This window comes from Scyliorhinus torazame, chromosome 5 (assembly GCF_047496885.1).
Source record: "Scyliorhinus torazame isolate Kashiwa2021f chromosome 5, sScyTor2.1, whole genome shotgun sequence".
Taxonomy (NCBI): Eukaryota; Metazoa; Chordata; class Chondrichthyes; order Carcharhiniformes; family Scyliorhinidae; genus Scyliorhinus; species Scyliorhinus torazame.
In genome coordinates this window covers 107,426,180-107,444,257 of record NC_092711.1, presented here as the reverse complement: position 1 = coordinate 107,444,257, position 18,078 = coordinate 107,426,180, and positions in this window count along the sequence as shown.

The window sequence follows — 18,078 nt, the reverse complement described above, 5'->3', positions numbered from 1 at the left end:
TGAAGTATAGTCACTGTTGTAATGTGGGAAATGCAGCAGCCAGATTGTGTACAACAGGCTCCTACAATCACAAATAAGAATGCTGGAAATACTCAGCAGGTCAGGCAGCATCTGTGAAGCAAGAAAGTGAGTTCAAAACAGAACTATGATTATGACCAGATTATCTGTTCAGTGCTCATCACCGAGGGCTTTATATTGAGCAGTTCACCCGAGAGAACTTCCTTCGAAATATCATCAAGGGAACTTTTACATCTAGCTGCAAGAGCAGATGGGGTTATAGTGGAAGGTTTCCTCTGAAAGACAGTGCAGTATTCCCTCAGTACAGTGCTGTATTCCCTCTGTACAGTGCTGTATTCCCTCAGTACTGTGCTGTATTCCCTCAGTACAGCATCGGAATACCAGCCGGATTTTATGGTCAGGTTTCTGGAGCTGAAATTGAACCCACATCATCCTGACTCAGATGGGAACATAACCACTGAACAATAACACCTCATCGTTAACTCGAGATTATTTCCACTCTCTCATCCTTGGTTGCTCTCCTGAACACATTAATCCATTGGGCTCTCAGACAAATCCAAGTGGATTCAACAGGTTTCCAGGGTTTGTGCTGATGCTACAGCAAGAGATCGAGAAGGTTTTTATTTCTGAATTCAAGAACTGGCATCAAATATCACAACATGGTGACAATTTGAACTCAAGGCTTTGCCTTTCAGAGACTTTGGCCTTAACCATTCAGGCCATTTGCTACTTTCTGAGAGAAAGAGCTTGAGATGGGAGAGATGGAACTTGCCTCCAAACCAATTGCCAAGACTCCTGATTCTGATGTAAAAATACCATTTAAAACCAGCAAGTCAGAGTAATTGTTGCCAAAATTGATAAAGTAAAATTGTAGCTTTTCTATTTCAAACTTCTAAATGGAAATTTACCTGAAGCTGAGTGGGATTATCAAATATTCAGAACAAAACCTGATGACAAACAGTCTGGGTGGTTCCCGGGAATCGGAAAAGAAGGTTTCCTTTTGGGAAATAAATTGAAGATTAAGAAAACCCGCCAGCCCCACAATACTGGAAATTGAATTTGAACTAATTTTGAAAATAAAAACATTTAAACTGTTGATACCTGGAATCAAATTGGAAAGTCTGATTCCTGTTTTAAAGGTAGTAGGAGTACTGGACAGTAATGTTTCTCTCAGCCTCATGAATGAGATATCTAATGGGATATGTAAAATTGTATAAGAGGAAGTGATTGAGCACAGAATAAAGTTAAGGAAAATTAACTCCACTAAATGGGAATTGGAATACCTCACTGTGGGTGTAGTTCAGTGGAATATATCAATGTGGGATTGATGTATATTTTAATGAAAGGAAAGTGTAGATGAGACTAATAAATTGATGGCTCTCTTGGAGATGTTTGCATCGTTGTGGATAAACGTTCAAAGAGAATTGCATTTGATAAACTGGCCACTGCCGAGACATTGAAGCATTCAGGGGGAGATGAGCAAAGATATTTACAGACACATATAAGTGGGAGTAGGCAGTAAGTTTCAGTAGAAATGATTCATTTTCAGGTGAGGTACATTTTATGTTTACTGAAGTAAGCTAATAAGATCAAGGAAGCCATTTTGAAACTAACATTTAAATGAAAAGGGCATTTTGTATTCAGCAATTGATCTATTGTATTAGTCAATGATGTGTATTAATTATTCACTAGTCAGAAACAAATTATTAATTAAGTAGTGTGCCTCAGTTGATTTTAATTGAAGATTTAATAATCTGGAAGTGGTTGTGTTAAAAGACTTGGTTGTACCTAAAACTGTAAGCCTGTTTTAAATTCTATATGACAGCTTCTGTGAGAAGGAATGTATGATCTGATATGATGGTTAGCAACAAGTCTTCATACCCTTGGTAACCTTATTTGTAACTGGAAGGTCACACAATGATGGGAGGGATACATTAAACATTCCCATTGTATCCCGATCTGCGACATTTACCCAAATGGTTAAAACCCAATCAAACCGATTCAGGTATGAAATTGACCAACCATTGAGTTCTAATCAGTTTATTCAAACTGAGGTAAGAGCGACTGAGGGATTTAAAACCCGAGGAGAAGGTCTGTTGCCAGCCAAGTACTGGAATCCCCAAAGCAAGATTCCCATCAAGAGCTGTTGTCAAAGAAGGGGTACAAGAGGGATTATGTTTTTACAGCCTGATCAACCAAGAGAAATGGTAAAAGTCTGTTTTGTATCGATCAGTTTACTCTTTTCCTTCTGTATTGCTGTGTATCTTTATTTTAAATAAATTAATTTCAATTTTCCATCTGAAATTCCTGTCCTTCCTAATCGTTCAGTCTTGTTCAAACTAAAACAATCGAGTGAACTATTTACAAACACTGGTGGATTGGTTGATTGCAATTAGACTTACATAATTCTATATTTTAATATGAGATCACCTGAAAGTCTATGAATTGTCTGCATTGGATGGAGCCCTTGTAGCCTCATGTGAGGATATTGGTGTGAGTGTGCAGCTGTGATTTGTCAAATGTAAAATAACTTATTCAGAAATGCTTTGTGAAATTCACTGAAGAATGAATCCCAGACATGCTCAAACTGTGTCTGAGGCCAAACTAGTTTCAGCTGATGCTTCATCAATGACCGTACTCCCATGATAAGGTCAGAAGTGGGGATGCTCGCTAATGACTGCACAATGTTCACCATTTGCGACTCCTCAGTTACTGAAGCGTCCATGGCCAAATGCAGCGAGATAATATCTAGGTTTATACAGACAAGTGGTAAGTTGCATTTGTGCCACACAAGTGCCAGACTATGATCATCTCCAACAAGAGAGGATCTAACAATTGCCCCTTGACATTCAATAGCATTACCATCATTGAATCCCTCGCTGTCAACATCCTGGGGGTTACCATTGACCAGAAACCAAACTGGACTAGCCATAAATGGTGTCTACAAGAGCAGATCAAAGGCAAGAATCCTGCGGCGAGTAACTCGCCTCCTGACTCCCTAAAACCTGTGCACTATCTAAAAGACACAAATCAGGAATGTAATGGAATACTCCCCACTTGTCTGGATGGGTGCAGATCCAACAACACTCAAGAAGGACAAAGTAACCCACTTGATTGGCAACCTATCCACAAACATTCACTCCCTTTACCACATATGAAAAATGGCAGGTGTGTGTACTTTCTACAAGATGCACTGCAGTAACTCACCAAGGCTCCCTAGGCAGCACCTTCTAAACTCAGGATCACCACCATCTAGAAGCAGAATGGCAGCAGATACCTGGGAACACTGCCACCTCCAGGTTCCCCTCCAAATCACTAACCATTAGTGATTAGTTAGACCAGAAGGGCTTGCGGTTCATAAGGAGGAGGTGTTAACAATTCTGGAAAGGGTGAAAATAGATAGGTCCCCTGGGCCGGATGGGATTTATCCTAGGATTCTCTGGGAAGCTAGGGAGGAGATTGCTGAGCCTTTGGCTTTGATCTTTAAGTCATCTTTGTCAACAGGAATAGTGCCAGAAGACTGGAGGATAGCAAATGTCCCCTTGTTCAAGAAGGGGAGTAGAGACAAACCCCGGTAACTATAGACCAGTGAGCCTTACTTCTGTTGTGGGCAAAATCTTGGAAAGGTTTATAAGACATAGGATGTATAATCATCTGGAAAGGAATAATTTGATTAGACATAGTCTCAGAGCTTATAAAAAGCTGGATTAGCCAAAATTCACTGTGAGAAATGTTGGGGAATGCAGGATTTAGTGAGAGGAAGGAACTGAAGGAGATCAATATTAGTAGAAAAATAGTGTTGGGGAAAATGATGGGATTGAAGGCTGATAAATCCCCAGGGCCTAATAATCTGCATCGCCAAGTAATTAAGGAGGTGGCTCTAGAAATAGTGGATGTATTGGTGGTCATCTTCCAGGATTCTATAGTCTCTGGAACAGTTCCTGCGGATTGGAGGGTGGCTGATGTAACTCCACTATTTAAAAAGAGAGCTAGAGAGAAAACGGAATTATAGACCAGTAAGCCTGACATCGGTAGTGGGGAAAATTCTAGAATCCATTATCAAGATTTTATAGCTCAGCGCTTAGAAAGCAGTGTCAGGATCGGACAGAGTCAGCATGGATTTATGAAGGGAAAATCATGCTTGACAAATCTACTGGAATTTTGAGGATGTAACTGGTGGAGTTGACGAGGGAGAGCCAGTGGATGTGGTGCATTTGGACTTTCAGGTGGCTTTTGGCAAAGTCCTCCTTAGGAAATTAGCTTTTATAATTGAAGCACATGGAATTAGGAGTAGTGTATTGGTATGGATAGAAAACTGGTTGGCAGACAGGAAACAGAATGGGAATTAACAGGTCTTTTTCAAATTGGTAGGCAGTGACTACCACAGGGATTGCTGATCAAACCCCAGCTATTTACAATATCTATAAATGATTTAGATGAGGGAACAAAATGTAATATCTGCAAAATTACAGATGACATCAAGTTGTGTGGGAGGGTGAGCTGTGAGGAGGGTGCAGAGATCCTTCAGTGTGATTTGGACAAGTTGAGTGAGTGGGCAAATGAATGGCAGATGTAATTATACAGGGCCTTGGTGAGGCAACAACTGGAATATTGTGTGCAGTTTTGGTCTCCTTATCTTTATTCTTCCTCGAGGGGGAGTGCAGCGAAGGTTTACCAGACCAAATCCCGGGATGGCAGGACTGATGTATGAGGAGAGATTGAATCAATTAAGATTTTATTCTCTGAAGTTAGAAGAATGAGAGGGGATCGCATAGAAACCTATAAAATTCTAACAGGATTGGACAGGGTAGTTGCAGGAAGGATGTTCCGATGGTGGGTGTGTCCACAACCAGGGGTCACAGTCTGAGGATATGAGGGTAGCCCATTTAGGACAGAGATGAGGAGAAATATCTTCATCCAGAGAGTGGTGAGCCTGTGGAATTCGTTGGCACAGAAAGTAGTTGAGGCCAATTATGTAGAATGTATGTTTATGTAGAATGTATGTTTTCAAGAAGCAGTTAGAAACAGCACTAAGGGCGAAGGGGATCAAAGAATATTGGGGGGAGGCAGGATCAAGCGATTGAGTTGGATGATCAGCCATGATCATAATGAATGGTGGAGCAGGCTCAAAAGGGCCGAATGGCCTCCTCCTGCTATTTTCTGTGTGAGAAGTCAATACGGATGTTTTCTATTCATAATAATAGTGAGATCTGCAAGAAAGTTGTTGTATAATCTAAAATAGTTTAAAAATAATTAATATTATTGAAATCTTATGAAGAAATATCTCACTGCAGCTTGCTGGTGAAAAACATAGGACATGCTTGTTACTTTAAAATCACTCGTTAGCTGGGCAGCACGGTGGCATAGTGGTTAGCACTGCTGCCTCACGGCGCCGAGGTCCCAGGTTCGATCCCGGCTCTGGGTCACTGTCCGTGTGCAGTTTGCACATTCTCCCCGTGTTTGCGTGGGTTTCACCCCCACAACCCAAAGATGTGTCAGGTAGGTGGATTGGCCACGCTAAATTGCCCCTTAATTGGAAAAAATGAATTGGGCACTCTAAATTTATTTAAAAGATAAAAATAAATAAAATCATTTGTCAGCTTGCTCTAACCCCATTCCCCCACTCCACTTTGTGGGTAATCTGAGAATCCCAAATTCGAAATTAAGAGTCCCAGCTTGCCATACCCTCCATACTGTCTCTCCGAGCTTTTGCATCCAGGGATTGTTTTGCTAACCTGCCTGTGTATCTGCAACTGGCAGTGTTTGATGATAGAGGATAACTGGGGATTTGCTCTGTATCTAACCCTGTGCCGTACCTGGCCTGGGAGTGTTTTTTAAAATAAATTTAGAATACCCAATCCATTTCTGGCGTGCCTTAATTCCACTAGTCAGAGACTGTGACTGCCAGGCCATTACGGCCACTGAACATTCGAACTTCCTTATGCAGGATGCTTTTGTTACGGGGATTGGGTCGGACCTCATATGCCAGCGACCTTTAGAGGGGGCCACCTCGATCTCGCAGAGACAAAGAAACTAGCGCTATCCATGACTGTCACCTCGCACAATATTCATACCTACACCCCCAGCCGCGCGGCCCACCCCTCCTACACATCGTGGACCCCACAGACGGCTGCCCCAGTGGGGGCCTTACCCAGCCAATACGCCTGCGCTGCGTGCCAGCCAGCCAACTCCAGGGGTCCCTGATGTTACCTTTGCGGCCAACAAAAACACCCCCGCCAACCCTGCCCGGCCCGTGCTGCCCTTTGTAAGGCCTGCGGTAAGAAGGGGCACTTCGCCGCAGTGTGCCAGGCCCACGCAGTCGCCGCTATCGCCCTGACCCCCCCTCATTTATGCACAATGGGCACCGCCATCTACACCTCCCTGGACCACGCGCGGCCAGTGGGCGCCGCCATCTTCTCCTCCTCAGACCACGTGCGGCCAGTGGGCGCCGCCATCATCCCCTCCGTGGAACACGTGTGGCCCATGGGCGCCACCATATTTTTCAACCCCCGCCACGTGCGGCCAGTGGGTGCCACCATTTTGTCCACCCCAAGATCTCCAGGCGCCGCTATCTTGTCTTCCCCACGGCACATGGACACCACCATCGTTCCAGGACCCGGGCACCCCATCGTCCGACACCAGCCACGACCAGCCACGACTCGCCTCGGTCACCATCGACCAGTCTCGCCCGCACAACCTGGCCACCGCATTGACCAGTGTTAAGATCGATGGGCACGTGACCTCTTGCCGACTGGACTCCGTGAGCACTGAAAGCTTCATCCACCCAGATACGCTAAGGAGCTGCTCCCTCGCGGTACACCCCACCAATCAAAGAAACTCCCTTGCCTCTGGGTCCCACTCCGTGGCGATCCGTGGGTACTGTATAGTCACGCTCACGGTCCAGGATGTAGAACTCAGCGGCTTCCGCCTCTGCGTCCTCCCCAATCTCTGCGCTGCCCTGCTACTCAGCCTGGACTTCCAATGTAACCTCCAGAGCCTAACCTTGAAATTCGGCGGGCCACCTTCCCTTTTCGCAAATCTAACCCCGGATTGCAAACCCGTCGCCACCAGGAGCAGATGGTACAGCACCCAGGACAGGACCTTCATCAGGTCAGAGGTCCAGCCGCTGCTTCGGGAAGGCATCATCGAGGCCAGCAACAGCCCCTGGAGAGCCCAAGTGGTAGTGGTTAAAACTGGGGAGAAACACAGAATGGACGTCGACTACAGACAGACCATTAACAGGTACATGCAGCTCGACGCGTACCCCCTCCCACGCATATCTGATATGGTCAATCAGATTGCACAGTACCGGGTCTTCTCAACTGTAGACCTCAAATCCGCCTACCACCAGCTCACCATCCGTAAGGCGGACTGTCCATTCACTGCCTTCGAGGCAGATGGTCACCTCTATCACTTCCTCAGGGTTCCCTTCGACGTCACCAACGGGGTCTCGGTCTTCCAAAGGGAGATGGACCGAATGGTCGGCCGGTACGGATTGCGGGCCACCTTCCCGTACCTAGACAATGTCACCATCTGCGGCCACGATCAGCAGGACCACGAAGCCAACCTTGCAAAATTCCTCCACACCGCCACTCTCCTAAACCTCACCTATAACAAGGAGAAGTGCGTGTTCAGCACAAACCGCTTAACCATCCTCGGCTATGTGGACCAGAACGGTGTTCTGGGGCCTGATCCCAACCGCATGCGCCCCCTCATGGAGCTCCCCCTCCTCCACTGCCCCAAGGCCCTCAAACACTGCCTGGGGTTCTTTTCATACTACGCCCAGTGGGTCCCAAACAATGCGGACAAAGCCCGCCCACTCATCCAGTCCACCCATTTACCCCTGACAGCCGAGGCTCTACATTCCTTCGACCGTATCAGAGCCGATATCACCAAGGCCGCGATGGACGCAGTAGATGAGACGCTGCCCTTTCAAGTGGAGAGCGACGCATGCGACATCGCCCTAGCGGCCACCCTCAAACAGGCAGGCAGGCGGGTGGCATTCTTTTCCCGCACCCTTCATGCCTCCTCAATTCGGCACTCCTCCGTCGGAAAAGAGGCCCAAGCTATCGTTGAAGCTGTGCGGCATTGGAGGCATTTCCTGGCCGGCAGGAGATTCACGCTCCTCGCTGACCAACGGTCGGTAGCCTTCATGTTTAATAACACACAGCGGGGCAAGATCAAAAATGATAAAATCTTGAGGTGGAGGATCGAGGTCTCCACATACAACTTCGAGATTATGTATCGCCCCGGCAAGCTCAACAAGCCCCCAGATGCCCTATCCCGAGGTACATGTGCCAGCGCACAGGTAGACTGACTCCGGACCCTGCACGACAGCCTTTGTCACCCAGGAGTCACACGGTTGTACCATTTCATAAAGGCCCGCAATCTGCCCTACTCCGTCGAGGAAGTGCAGACAAATACCAGGGACTGCCAGATCTGTGCAGAGTGCAAACCGCACTTCCACCAGCCGGACTGCGCACGCCTGGTGAAGGCCTCCCGCCTCTTTGAACACTTCAGCATGGATTTCAAAGGGCCCCTCCCCTCCACCGACCGTAACACGTATTTCCTCAGTGTGGTCGATGAGTACTCCAGATTCCCCTTCGCCATCCCATGCCCCGACATGACATCTGTCACCGTCATCAAAGCCCTCAACACAATCTTCGCTCTGTTCGGTTTCCCCGCCTACATCCACAGTGACAGGGGGTCCTCATTCATGAGTGATGAGCTGCGTCAGGACTTGCTCAGCATAGGTATCGCCTCCAGCAGGACGACCAGCTATAACCCCCGGGGAAATGGGCAGGTAGAGAGGGAGAACGGGACGGTCTGGAGGGCCGTCCAACTGGCCCTATGGTCCAGGAATCTCCCGGACTCCCGCTGGCAGGAGGTCCTCCCCGATGCACTGCATTCCATTCGGTCACTACTATGCACCGCCACTAACGACACACCCCATGAACGTCTCTTTGCCTTCCCAAGGAAGTCTACATCTGGGGTGTCACTCCCGACTTGGCTCGCAGCTCCAGGACCCGTACTCCTCCGACTCCACAAGCCGGACCCTTTGGCAGAAAGGGTGCAGTTGCTCCCTTCGTGAACCCCCAGTATGCCTACGTAGCATACCCCAACGGCTGCCAGGATACTGTCTTCCTCAGGGACCTAGCACCAGCAGGTTCCACACACACACACACACACACACACACCTCTGACCTGGCTCCACCCCACCCTCTCCCAGCGCTCCCAGAAGCAACCACTCCAGGACAATCCGTCCTTCCCCTGCCCACGCCCGAGGATGAAGAGGATTTTGGCATGCTCCCAGAGTCACCGAGGACCAGACCGACATCAGAATTATCGCCGCCACCACTGTGTCACTCCAAGCGGTACATCAAGGCCACGGACCGACTAAATCTATAACTGGTTCGGGACTGCCTAACCACTGGACTTCAACATTTATTTTGCAATGCTGTACATTAAACTCAAACTTTCTGTATATAGTTCTCCAGCACCCCCGCCGGACTCAATTTTTACAGGGGGTGAATGTGGTAAATCACTGTTGTACATATATTAGGATATGTCTGGTAAGACCCTGTACTACAGGTACAGCGGTAGTCCCTGCCTGCTGGCTCCGCCCAGTAGGCGGAGTATAAATATGTATGTCCTCCATACAGCAGCCATTTTGCCAGCTGCTGTGGGAGGCCACACATCTTAGAGTAATAAAGCCTCATTTGTATTCAACTCTCAACTTTGTCCAATTGATCGTGCATCCGTAGTTTAGGGAGAATGAGAAACTCAAGCAGGTGCTTCAGTGCAGACAGGTCACCGTGGAAATGTTGATAAGACATTCCTTCACTGCAGACAGGTCATCGTGGAAACGCTGATAAGACATTCCATTCCACAGAATCGACTCATTGGAAACTCTAATCGGATCGGGGAGACGACAGAGTTTGTCTGTTATTAACCTCAACATAAACTTAAACCAGAGTGAATAATGGAACAGATTAAATTCTAATCTGTGATGTTTATAGCTACAGTAATGGAATTATCAGAATAATAGAATCAACAGGCAGGGTAGTTTAGGGAAAATGAAGAAATTACAGAAGAAACGTAATTGTTGGGAACCGGAGAATGTGTCCTTGTAAATCACAGATGAGAGAAATTCCTGCTGTCTTTTCCTCACTTGCTGCATGAACTGTGTCCCATACTGGGCCCCAAACCTCAGGAAATATATATTGCATTTGGCAACAGTCCAGTTCAGATTGACCATGAAGAAGTTAGGCTGGTGATCTGAGTGAATCCCTTCCCACACACGGAGAACATTAACGGTAACTTCTCAGTGTGAACAGGCCGATTAATTTCCAGGTCTGATTAAATCTATTCCACAATCCCCAGATTTCCAAAGCTTCTCCCCAGCGTGACTACATACCGTTCGAAAGGTCAGATCATCGGCTAAAACACCATCTACATTCAGAACAGATGAACTGTTTCTCCCAACATTAAACTGGGCTTTTTGCTTCCATGGTTAAAGGCTGATAATGTTCATGACCATGGAGGGATTTGACAACCTGAATACAAATTTTATAATGGAGGCTTTGCTTAATCAGAGCTTGAGTAGGTCAATGAGCACAGTGGTGATGGTGAACAGGACTTTGAATGATCTCATATTTCCGTGTGCGGGTGCGGTGAATGAGAGAGGCTGGACAGGAATGTATTGGAATCAAGTCTGAAGGTAAAAAAGGGAGGACACAATCTCAGACTCAAGGAACAATCCTTTAAAACAGAGATGAGGAGGAATTTGTTCAGCCAGAGGGTGGTGAATCTGTGAACTCTTTGCTGCAGAAGGCTGTGGAGCCAAATCACTGAGTATCTTTAAGACCGAGATAGATAGGTTCTTGATTAATAAGGGGACCAGGGGTTATGGGGAGAAGGCAGGAGAATGGGGATGAGAAAATATCAGCCATGATTGAATGGCGGAGCAGACTTGATGGGCCGAGTGGCCTAATTCTGCTTCTATGTCTTATGGTCTTATGGTAACAGGGGCACGGATGAGCGTTTCAGCAGCAGATGAGCTGGGGAGTGGTGGACACAGGCGACATTGGTATCAGTGATGGTGTGGAAATGTGTTCAGAAACTCATCTTGGGGTCAGATCTAACACGGAGATTGTGCAGAGTGTGGTTCAGCCTCAGACAGTTCCCAGGGAGAGGGATGGACTCAGGAGTTAGGGAACGGAATTTCTAATGGTGACTGAAGACAATGGCTTTGGTCTTTCCAATTTTTAATTGGAGGAAATTTCTGCCCATCCGGTGGATGTGAGATAAGCAGTTTGATAATTTAGTAACAGAGGAAGAATGGAGAGGGATGGTGGTGAGGTAGAGCTGGGTGTTGTCAGTGACATGTGAAAACTAGCACGGTGTTTTTGGATGATGTCACCTCGTGGCAGCTTGTAGATGGGAAATAGGAGGGGCCGAGGACAGATCCTTGGGGAACACAGAGTACAGGGACTTGGAGAGGAAAGGGAGGTTTTGATGTGGTAGTTTGCAATGATGGTGGGGTAAAATATTGTTTTAGGAAGGGTGCGTTTAAAGATGAGCGACAGGACCAAGAGACAGAACTATGAACAAAATCACACAACATGGAGATCTTGAATGGTCAGCAGTGTTGTGAGAATGTGGTTAAATAATAATAATCAAACAATCTTTGTCACAAGTAGGCTTACATTAACACTGCAATGAAGTTACTGTGTAAATCCCGTAGTCGCCACACTCCGGCGCCTGTTCGGGTGCACAGAGGGAGAATTCAGAATGTTCAATTCACCCAATAAACACGGCTTTCGGGAATTGTGGGAGGAAACTGGAGCACCTGGAAGAAACCCACGCAGACATGGGGAGAACGTGCAGACTTGACACAGACAGTGACCCAAGGCGGGAATCGAACCCAGGACCCTGGCGCAGGTGGCAGGTCTAATGGACAACATGAGCTCTGAGGAAGATGGAGGGTAGGAGAGAAACTGGGGAAAGAGGAGTTCAGAGCTCAGACCAGGTGGAATTTTAGAGACAGGTTGGCCCAGTGGTAGAGAGGAAAGCAGCAGAGGCAGCTGATCAGATTGTCTCAATCTCAGTGAGAAAGACGTTTATGAACTCCACACACTTGAGGTGAGGATGGAGGCGACAGGGGAGAGGGAGAGACCTTGAAACAGAACAAACTTGTGATGGGATGTTAAAAGATTCGACAAACTTGTGTTAAATAATTGACTTTTATCCAGAATATTATCCCTTATAACTGGGTTAGCGTTTATAAATATGAGTCAAACCCGAGTCCAATGAACATGGTTCAGTCCTGGATGTGATTAACAGCAAAATCCAATCACATCAGTTACTTGTGAACCCGCTGGTGTCTCAGCAGGTTGCCTGAATGAATGAATCCCTTTCGACACTGGGAGCAGTTGAATGGTCTCTCCCCAGTGTGAATCCGCTGGTGTAGAGTGAGTTGAGATGATCGTCTGAACCCAGTCCCACAGTCGGAGCACCTGAATGGTTTCTCGTCAGTGTGAACATGTTGATGGGATACCAGTTCCCCGGAACTTTTAAAGCACTTCTCACAGTCTAGGCATTTAAACGGTCTCTCGTCAGTGTGAACTCTTTGATGGGACACCTGGAGCGAAATTCTCCATCCCGCCCCGCCACATTTCTGCCCCGACCCGCCGGCGGGATGCTCCGTTACACCGGCCGGTCAATGGGGTTTCCCATTGTGGGGCAGCCCCACGCCGTCGGGAAGCCCCCGGGCGCCGGCAAAACGGAGACTCCCGCCGGCGGAGAATGACGACCCAGATCCCGAGAACTTATAAAGCACTTCCCACATTTTCTGCATTTAAAAGGTCTCTCATCATTGTGAATCTGCGGGTGTGTCAGCAGTTGGGATGAAGAGTGAATCCACACCCACACGCAGGGCAGGTGAAAGGCCTTTCCCCAGTGTGAACTCGCTGGTGCATCAACAAGCTGTATGACTGAGTGAATCCACGCCCACACTCGGGGCAGGTGAAAGGCTTCTCCCCAGTGCGAATGTGTCGATGGGTTGCCAGGTCAGATGGGTAATTGAACGCCTTGCCACAATCCCCACATTTCCATGATTTCTCCCTGCTGTGACTGCGCTTGTGTTTTGACAGGCCAGATGATCGGCTGAAGCTCCGTCCACATACAGAACACGTGTACGGTTTCTCCCCACTGTGAACTTCCTTTTCCTTCCATGTTCAAAATCTGATGATATTCAGGTTCCAATCAGTTACACGACTGTCAGATTTTGATGTGGTGTTTGGTTGGACAATTGCACATCCTTCCCTGCTGATACCCTGTGAAATTGAGTTAAAACAGTAAAAAGGGAGTGAGAGAGATCCCACAAAACACAAAGGCAGGTTGTGAAATTGAGCTGAATGAATCTGGTAACTTGTGGGGTCGGCACTGGGAAAAAGTGACCACGAAAACTGTTGAACCTTTTGTGAAAAGTGAACCAGTTTGTTAATGGCCTTCAGGGAAGGGAACCTGCCCCCCGGCCTGAGCCCACACAAGGCTCGGGCCTCTGCAAGAACACAAGAAATAGGAGCAGAAGTAGAGCATTCGGCCCATCGAACCTGCTCTGCCATTGAACACGATTGTGGCTGACCTCCATCTTCAATTCCACTTGCCCGTGAGCTCTCTGCGTCCTTTGACTTCCTGAGAGACCAAAAATCTCACCATCTCAGCCTTCAATATGTTCAGTGATGGTCACAGTAACTTCATTGCAATGTTAATGTAAGCCTACTTGTGACAATAATGATTATTATTATCCACAACCCTCTGGGCTAGAGAATTTTATGTGAGAAACAGAGATGAGAGAGAGAAAGAGAGTGAGTAGTGGGGGAGAGAGAGAATCAAAAAGATTGATGGAAAGGGAGAGAGAGTGAGAATGGAGTGAGGGTAACAGGAAGCAATGGACCAACAACTGAATCACAATTTGACAAAATCTCCTGAACCCTTAATCCCCACCACCTGGATGGACAGGACAGCAGATGTACGTGAACATCACCACCTGCAAGTTCCTTTCCAAGAAATGAAAATGAAATGAAAATTGTTTATTGTCACAAGTAGGCTTCAAATGAAGTTACTGTGAAAAGCCCCTAGTCGCCACATTCCGGCGCCTGTATGGGGAGGCTGGAACAGGAATTGGACACACTGTCCGATCTTGTCTGACATCCAGTGCTGGATGAGCAGAACTTTCCTCCATTTAAATATTGACAAGACTGAACCCATTCCCTTTCATCCGCTCTACAAACTCCATTCCCTCGTCACCAATTTCATCCCTATCAAATGTCTGAGGCTGAAGCAGACTGTTCACAACCCTGGTGAAATATTTCACCCCTAGATGAGCTCTTGACCACAGATCCACACCATCACCAAGATTGCCGATTTCCACCTCAGGAACACAGCTCGACTCCACCTTCGTCTCTGTTCATCTGCTGCAGAAACCATCATCCATTCTTCTGTTACCTCTCAACCAGATTATTCCAATGTTCTCGCAGCCAGACTCCAACATTAAACAACCCCCTCCAAAGCTCTGCTACCCAAGTGCTTACTCACACCAGCCCCTGTGCCCACAATTCTACAAATGCTTCCTTTTTAAAAGGCACAAAAAGTTTAAATTTCTCATTGCTTTACTCCATGGTAATGATCACCCTGATCTCTGTAATCTCCTCCACACACACCCCTTTCAGATTTCTGCACTCATTTAATTCCAGCATTCCTGATTTTAATCTGTCCACCATTACTGAGTTGCCAAGGCCTCAATTTCTGGAATTTCCTCCTTAAAACTCTCCGACTCTCTTTCCTCCTTTAAGATTGTCCTTAAAATCTAATATCTCGTCATGTGGCTCAGTGTCAATTGTTATTTTGTCACGTTTCTCTGAAAGTCGAAAAAGTTTTATTCTGTTCAAGTCATAATATAAATTCGAATTATTGTAACAGTCCTCGGCATATATTCTGCCCCCTAAATAGGAATTTGTAACTGAGTGAAATAGTTGGATGGACATTCTGTCATGAAGACACATTTCAAAAACGTTGCCCCCAACAATGATGGCGACTGAGCCTGCGCTCTGATGCTTGTGCCCCAATAAAGACGGTGGGTGCGCGTGCGCAGTGAGCTGCCAGTGATCCAAATAAGGATGCCGAGGGCGCATGTGCACTGCTGCGAGGAACCCAATTTGAGACGGCGCATGCGCACCGCTGCCAGTACCAAATAAAGAACAAGAACAAAGAACAAAGAAATGTACAGCATAGGAACAGGCCCTTCGGTCCTCCAAGCCCGTGCCGACCATGCTGCCCGACTAAACTACAATCTTCTACACTTCCTGGGTCCGTATCCCTCTATTCCCATCCTATTCATGTATTTGTCAAGATGCCCTTTAAATGTCACTATCGTCCCTGCTTCCAGCACCTCCTCCGGTAGCGAGTTCCAGGCACCCACTACCCTCTGTGTAAAAAACTTGCCTCGTACATCTAATCTAAACCTTGCCCCTCTCACCTTAAACCTATGCCCCCTAGTAATTGACCCCTCTACCCCGGGGAAAAGCCTCTGACTATCCACTCTGTCTATGCCCCTCATAATTTTGTATACCTCTATCAGGTCTCCCCTCAACCTTCTTCGTTCCAGTGAGAACAAACCGAGTTTATTCAAGCGCTCCTCATAGCTAATGCCCTCCATACCAGGCAACATTCTGGTAAATCTCTTCTGCACCCTCTCTAAAGCCTCCACATCCTTCTGGTAGTGTGGCGACCAGAATTGAACACTATACTCCAAGTGTGCACTATACTCCAAAGATGGCGGCCGCATAGTCCTGTCTGTGAGAAAGCTCCAGGCCCCGCTCAGATCCCCAGGTACCGGTGGATTATTTTTCCGGATTTTTGCTTTATTTAACATGTTTACGAAGCGTGCCTAACGACCCGCATGATCCAGCTCTCCCTCCGTCCCGCTATTCCCACGTTCACGAGTTGTGCATCTGAGAAAGAACCTTTTCTGCTTCGCCATTAATCACACTGCGCATGCTTCACTCGGCCCAGTCCTGCCCAGATTCACTCCGATTGGCTGGAGGACCAGTCACTCCCGCCCGGTCCCCCGAACCCGCCCACTCTTCTCCTAATGATGTGGAGATGCCGGCGTTGGACTGGGGTGAGCACAGTAAGAAGTCTGATAACACCAAGTTAAAGTCCAACAGGTTTGTTTCGATGTCACTAGCTTTCGGAGTGCTGCTCCTTCCTCACTGATGGTCACAGTAACTTCATTGCAATGTTAATGTAAGCCTACTTGTGACAATAATGGTTATTATTATCCACAACCCTCTGGGCTAGAGAATTTTATGTGAGAAACAGAGTGAGAGAGAGAAAGAGAGTGAGTAGTGGGGGAGAGAGAGAGAATCAAAAAGATTGATGGAAAGGGAGAGAGAGTGAGAATGGAGTGAGGGTAACAGGAAGCAAGGTGAGGAAGGAGCAGCGCTCCGAAAGCTAGTGACATCGAAACAAACCTGTTGGACTTTAACCTGGTGTTGTAAGACTTCGTACTCTTCTCCTATTGGTCGTGCGATGCCGTCAACCATTGTGAGGTGTCAGGTGAGAGGTCAGTGTTGGGGGGCGGGGTTTACAAACCCCAGTGGGGCCCTGGAGCCGAATGTGAAACAATGAACATTCCCCACTCTCACTATCTGCCGCTTCCGGCTTCTCTCCACAAACAACCTCGGGGGGGGGGGGGGGGGGGGGGGACACTGACCCAGTGATAATGTCACTGCATTAGTCACCTAGTGAGACAGGAAAATGTTCTGGGGACATGGGCTCCAATCCATTAAATTAATAAAATCTGGAATTTAAAGTTGGTCCCCCCCCCCCCACCCCCACCCCCAAGTCCTGGGCTGCTGCTGCTGCCTTCTTTTTTCCCCCATCTATCTTTCCGCAAGATATTCGACGAACGGTTGCCACCGCCTGGTAAACCCTTGAGCCGACCCCCTTAGGACGAACTTAATCCGCTCTAACTTTATGAACCCCGCCATATCATTTATCCAGGTCTCCACCCCCGGGGGCTTGGCTTCTTTCCACATTAGCAATATCCTGCGCCGGGCTACTAGGGACGCAAAGGCCAAAACATCGGCCTCTCTCGCCTCCTGCACTCCCGGCTCTTGTGCAACCCCAAATATAGCCAACCCCCAGCTTGGTTCGACCCGGACTCTACTACTTTCGAAAGCACCTTTGTCACCCCCATCCAAAACCCCTGTAGTGCCAGGCATGACCAAAACATATGGGTATGATTCGCTGGGCTTCTCGAGCACCTCGCACACCTATCCTCCACCCCCAAAAATTTACTGAGCCGTGTTCCAGTCATATGTGCCCTGTGTAATACCTTAAACTGAATCAGGCTTAGCCTGGCGCAAGAGGACGACGAGTTTACCCTGTTTAGGGCATCTGCCCACAGCCCCTCCTCGATCTCCTCCCCTAGCTCTTCTTCCCATTTCCCTTTTAGTTCGTCCACCATAGTCTCCCCTTCATCCCTCATTTCCCTATATATATCCGACACCTTACCGTCCCCCACCCATTTCTTCGAGATGACTCTGTCCTGCACCTCTTGCGTCGGGAGCTGCGGGAATTCCCTCACCTGTTGCCTCGCAAAAGCCCTCAATTGCATGTACCTGAATGCATTCCCTTGGGGCAACCCATATTTCTCAGTCAGCGCTCCCAGACTCGCGAACTTCCCATCCACAAATAGATCTTTCAATTGCGTTATACCTGCTCTTTGCCACATTCCATATCCCCCATCCATTCCCCCCGGGGCAAACCTATGGTTGTTTCTTATCGGGGACCCCCCCAATGCTCCGGTCTTTCCCCTATGTCGTCTCCACTGTCCCCAAATCTTCAGTGTAGCTACCACCACCGGACTCGTGGTATAGTTCCTTGGTGAGAACGGCAATGGGGCTGTCACCATAGCCTGCAGGCTGGTCCCCCTACAGGACGCCCTCTCTAATCTCTTCCACGCCGCTCCTTCCTCCTCTCCCATCCACT